The 5,674-nt window shown below is 30.0% G+C and overlaps 1 pseudogene across 1 annotated transcript; it reads right to left on the reverse strand.

Annotated features, from left to right (window-relative positions):
* Window positions 1-1,338: 1,338 nt before the first annotated feature.
* Window positions 1,339-5,234, reverse strand: LOC143632003 (glutathione transferase GST 23-like; annotated as a pseudogene). The gene is made up of 2 exons (XR_013153470.1): window positions 4,912-5,234; window positions 1,339-2,127 (listed from the first exon to the last, which is right to left on the reverse strand). The product of XR_013153470.1 is annotated as a glutathione transferase GST 23-like (transcript).
* Between the last annotated feature and the right edge of the window lie 440 nt (window positions 5,235-5,674).

Genomic DNA, 5,674 nt, shown 5'->3' on the forward strand with positions numbered 1-5,674 from the left:
AACGTAACCGCGTTCAGGTGAGTTTCTAGCCCCACTTCCTTGTTATGTTTTTGGGGCTGTGTGCATACTCGATGTGGTAGTTAATACACTTACCCTAAGTGGTAAGTGTATGCCTTGTAAGATTTATGTATGATGATTGCTTGACGGTGCGTGAACGATTTTCGGATATTGCATGTACCGTCAGGTGGTAGTTAAATATATGATTGATATATATGATGTATGAATGATGTATGTGTGTTATGTTATGTTGATAGTACGTGAACGATCTTCGGATATTTCACGTATTGTTAAGGAAAATATGTAAAGACAGGTATGGTACAGTTGCACGAAACATAGGACCAGACCCTAATAATATCTGTGAGGATAGGGATCAGACCATAATAATATCTGTGAGGATAGGGACCAGAGCCGCATAATATCTGTGAGGATAGGGACCAGACCCTTATAATATCTGTGAGGGTAGGGACCAGACCCTAATAATATCTGTGATGTTGGGGACCAGTCCCTTATAATAGTTGTGATGTTGGGGACCAGACCCTTATAATAGTTGTGATGTTGGGGACCAGACCCTTATAATATCTGTGAGGTTATAGAGCGGAAGGCTCTTTAAATATATGGATAGATATGCATGTAAAAGTAAAGTATGAATAATGTACACCCCTTCGGGCATGTGTGCAAGAATGTGAACTGATTGTATGTTGTATGATTAACTAGAACTCACTCAGCGTAGCTGACTTTTAGTATGCACGCATGTGAGTAGGATGAGACAGCTGGCTTGATGGGAGACACATGGCAGATGAATAAAGAAGCTGGCATATGAAGATTTATTTGTTAATGTTTGAACTGAAAGGCATGTTTCAAGTTATGTTTTAAGACAAGTTATGAATTATTGTGTAATATTTATGAAAGTTTTATATTCCGCGTAAGGTTTTAATTAACTCTGATATTTAGAACTATGTTTATGAGTAAATCCAACGTTAAAGTGAGACACCGATAACGGGGCCTTACAAAAAGATATATTTTTATACACCAACAAATGTTAATTCAAATATTAAGAAAAAATGAGGCTTATTTATATTAATTAATAATAAACAATGTACTAACTGATGGACAAAATTTAATTAAAAATAAAAATAAAATGAAATTATCCTCGTTCAAAAAACAAAATAAAACAAACCTAGTGGAACAAAAGTTTGAAAACACTCATATATTCAAAGTTTCATTATTAAGTGTTAATGTAATATTTTCCTTGGCCCTTAAGGTAATTTTGTTAAATATTGGGCTTGTGGTTTAGAGTTTGAAGAGCCCAATAGTTCTTAAAGTAAAATTAGGTCGTCTTCTACCTCTTTTCTACGTCTTTTAATGGTTCGACGCAGCTTTGCACCAACGACCGGAAAACGCTGCTAAATTTCACTTTTGGTTCTGGCAATGGTCATCACCAACCCGATATCAAAATTTCACAGAGGTCGGTATCAAAATTTCATAAGGATCGGTCGTGATTTTAATATTACAATAACACTAAAGAGAAAATTTTCACAGGGGTCGGTCGAACCCATAACCAAGAAGATAGGTCCGCCCCAGATTTTAACTCTAGATGTGTGTGTATATGTATGACTTATAACCAAACATACAAAATTACAAATTAGCATATCATTTCAACTCTAGAAGTCATCAGCATCTGTCACCGTCACTTGAAAAGTATCAGATGATTATTGGTCCAAATTTCCCTAGAAACGTTCATGAAATCGATCGTGAACTTATTAGTTGCAGCTTGCAGCCGCGGAAATGAAATACTCGCGGATAAGCTTAAACTTGGTGACCAACTCCTTTTGATCTGGCCAGTTTTCTTTAATGACTAATATATCACAAAACTTGTCCTTCCATGCTAATATTAGTGGGAACCTCTCTTCTTCTAAGATTTTAATGCCACCTGTTTCTTCAAAAATGCCAAGATATTTGGCAATCCATCCAAACACAAGATCTAAGAAACCGAAAGATTCTCCGTTAAAGAATCTTTTTCCGGTTAGCTGTTTTTCAACAATGTCTAGATTTTCTAAAGCTGGACCGACTGCTTTTTTTTTGTTCCACCCCTTGGCTCACATAAGCACGGAATATGGATGGTGCAACCTACATTTGGAGAAAGTCGTGTACTAACTGTTAAGAGTTCTCCTTACAGCGCTTTTATTCAACGTAACTTTGACCAAATATGTTTAGGGTGTAGATGAGTCGATTCATTTGTGATCGACCTCAAGATCAGCTCACAACTCAAATCGAACCGAGCTTAAACAGGCTCGAGCTTTTATTAGGGCTTCACATATTGAGTTTGATCTAGCTTGCAAGACTATACGAGTTTTTATATAATTTTTATTTTGTATTAAATACATATGTATAGTAATTATTATTATGTATTAAATATTATGCTATGATCCTAAGAAAACCTTTTGAAATTGAGAACTTTGAAAACAATTTTGGACCAAAAAAACCCCATTAAAAAATATTTAAAAAAATTATGAAATAAAAAACGACAATTTTAATAAGTAAAAAAACAAAAAAAATTATTTTTTTATCACGGTTTCATAAAAAAAACCCCTAACTATACACATATGTATATTTTTATTTAATCTTCATTTTACATAATATGCATATATGTACATTATCATTTATCTTAATTGTACATATGTGTATAAATAATATGTATAAAATTTAAACATAAGTATTATATAGGATCATGTGAATCATTTTGAAATTGAGAACTTTGAGAATCATTTTGTACCACAACAAAAACTTCTTTAAAAAATATAAAAAAATTATAGAACAAAAAATGCGAAATTAAAAAAAAGTAAAAAAACCAAAAAATTTTATTTTTCATCCCGGTTTCAAAAAAAAAAAAAACTTAATTATACACATATGTTATGTATATTTGTATTTAATCTCGATTTACATAATTTACACATATGTACATCATCATTTATCTTAATTCGACATATGTGTATAAAGAATAACATGTATAAAAAAAATAAGTATTATACATATGTGAATAATTTTGATAAACCGATATTTTTTTAGTTTTTTTTTATAAAACCGGGTTGGAAAATAAAAAATTTTGGTTTTCTCACTTTTTAAAAATTTTTGTTTTTTTCGTTTTATGAATTTATATATATATATATATATATATATATAAGTGGTTTTTTTTTCTAAAAATGGTTTTCAAAGTTCTCGATTTTAAAATGTTTTTTTAGGATCCTCACCGTATATATATATGTGTGTGTGTGTGTGTGTGTTTAAGTTCAAGAGATAAATGATATTAGTGCAAGATATAAACATGAGTCACTACTTTTATTTTAGGTTTTAAAAATTTAAAAATAAATAAAAAAATATGTAAATGCAACAATAAATGCACACACTCTATCTACAATTAAAAAACTAATATAACCATAATAAATCTCTCTTTAATTAATATATCTAACTAATTTAACTATAATAATTAAAAAGATAAAAACACTACTTTAGTTTTATTTTTTATTTACACGTTCTTCATTTTATTCAACATAAATACAATTTATTCATATAATACTATTTATTTATATTAGAAAAATAATTTCCACTCAATTTATTAGCATATATCAACGTGTTTTTAACACTAAATATCAAAACATAATATATTTTTTTAAATTGGTATGCATATAAAAATTATTGTCATAAATAATAATAAAAAATATCATATAAATGTGTCCATTAAATATAAACAATAAATATACAACATTCACAAAGTTATATAACCTACACTTGTTTTGAGCAATAAAAACGTACAACATACAAAACATACAACTTACATATGTAATTCGACTTCAACAATTATATAAATTACGCAAAGATACACATATCATACACATGCGTAGGTTATATGTTTTTCGTATGTAGGTTATATGTTTTCTTATTCTTAGAACAAGTGTAAGTTATATGTTTTTGTGTAGGTTGTATATTTTTTATTGGCATTTAGTGTAAGTATGTGTAATGGATATTAATATATTTAGTTGGAAGAAATTAGTTTTGGATTGAAAGAAATTTTAATGTATGAATAAATTGTACTTGTGTAGGATAAAAATTCAAGACACAAAAAATAAGTTATAAAAATAAATAATATTTTCCAATTATAATAATTTAATTAGTTATATTAATTAAGTAGATAAGTATTATGGTTTATTAGTTATATTAATTGAAAAAAGAGAATAATTAATACTTTCTTTATTTAACTTTAAGTATTTAAAACTTAAAACAAAACTAGTAGCCCATATTTATTTCTCGCATTTCTTACAGAATATCATTTCTCTCTTAACCATCCCATATATATATATATATATATATATATATGTATGTATATATATATATATATACATAGAAAATGATTCAAATAAAAAACAATTGTTTTGTGAGAAGTGTGAGAAGACTTTAAAATAAAGTAAACCACCTAAATAGGACACTATACCATGTAAATAGATAACTATGCAACTTTTAGAAACTACCAATCTCAACCACTGGATCTTAGATTCAATGGTCTACATCTATTCTTATACTTTTCACAAAACTATTGTTTTTTACGTTAACCCTACCCTCTATATATATATATATATGTTTATGAAAATATAAATAAAACAACTACATAATAAACGAGTGGAGATCGAGCTTGAAAAATACTCACGTGCCGAGCTGGAGCTCTCTTTTATAGGGTTGAGCTCGTGCCTAAACGAGCTTCGACTCAACACAGCTGAACTCGTTTACATACTAGATATATAAAAATGAACAGACCAAAAATCTATGTTTAATACCATAAAACCTTCTAACTCGTGTGTCGTGACAGACATTGTGATTATTATTGTAAGAAACATTGTTTTATATAACTTAATTCTTTACCTGCTCATCATTAAACTTTGCCCAAAATCGCGCGGTAGCTCTAGCAAGTGGATCCTCAGGTAAAAAACGAGCAGTTGTGTTCCATTTCTCATCAGTGTACTCGAGAATCACAAGAGACTCGCATATGGGTCAATAACACCGGGACGTTCTTGTGAAAGGGGTTGTATTCGAGCAATAAAGAACTCTTGTGGGAAAGATCTTCATAGATGGTCTCATACTCTATGCCTTTCAGTTTCAATGCCCAAACAATCCTCAAAGCATATGGGCTTGACCATGTCCTGAAAAGCTTAACCTCTCCCATCTTTTTAATTTTTTTACTTAAAGGTTGAGATGGATCCGGCAAATTCATGTTTGATCGATCTCTCAGCCGGTTATTATAGGATCTAACACGATATAACCAATGTTTTGATGCTATTTGGCCGGTCGTGTTTAGATAATAGTTTCCAAACAGCTAGAAATACAAGACAACATAGAAAAGGAAGGAGTTTCCATTGTGTGAGCTAGCTAGTATTGGATGCAGTCTTGTTACAAAAATATTTGTCTGTCATGCAAAAATCAAGTATTATTTTAATCATACAAATAATATATATGGATAATACGGTTATGGGCGGCAATAAACGTACATTTGTGATGTTCTCTCACTAAGGATATGTATCGGTTTGTTGCTTCTTTGAAGGTTTTGAGCTGTTATGTCTTAAATAATGAAATAATCGGCACCTCTTCAACATTAAACCTCACCATCATTGTCATCATCTTCTTCTGT

Source organism: Bidens hawaiensis, unplaced genomic scaffold (genome assembly GCF_021521415.1).
Source record: "Bidens hawaiensis isolate Kalapana, Puna unplaced genomic scaffold, B.hawaiensis_p1.1 tig00006359_1, whole genome shotgun sequence".
In the NCBI taxonomy this organism is placed as follows: domain Eukaryota; kingdom Viridiplantae; phylum Streptophyta; class Magnoliopsida; order Asterales; family Asteraceae; genus Bidens; species Bidens hawaiensis.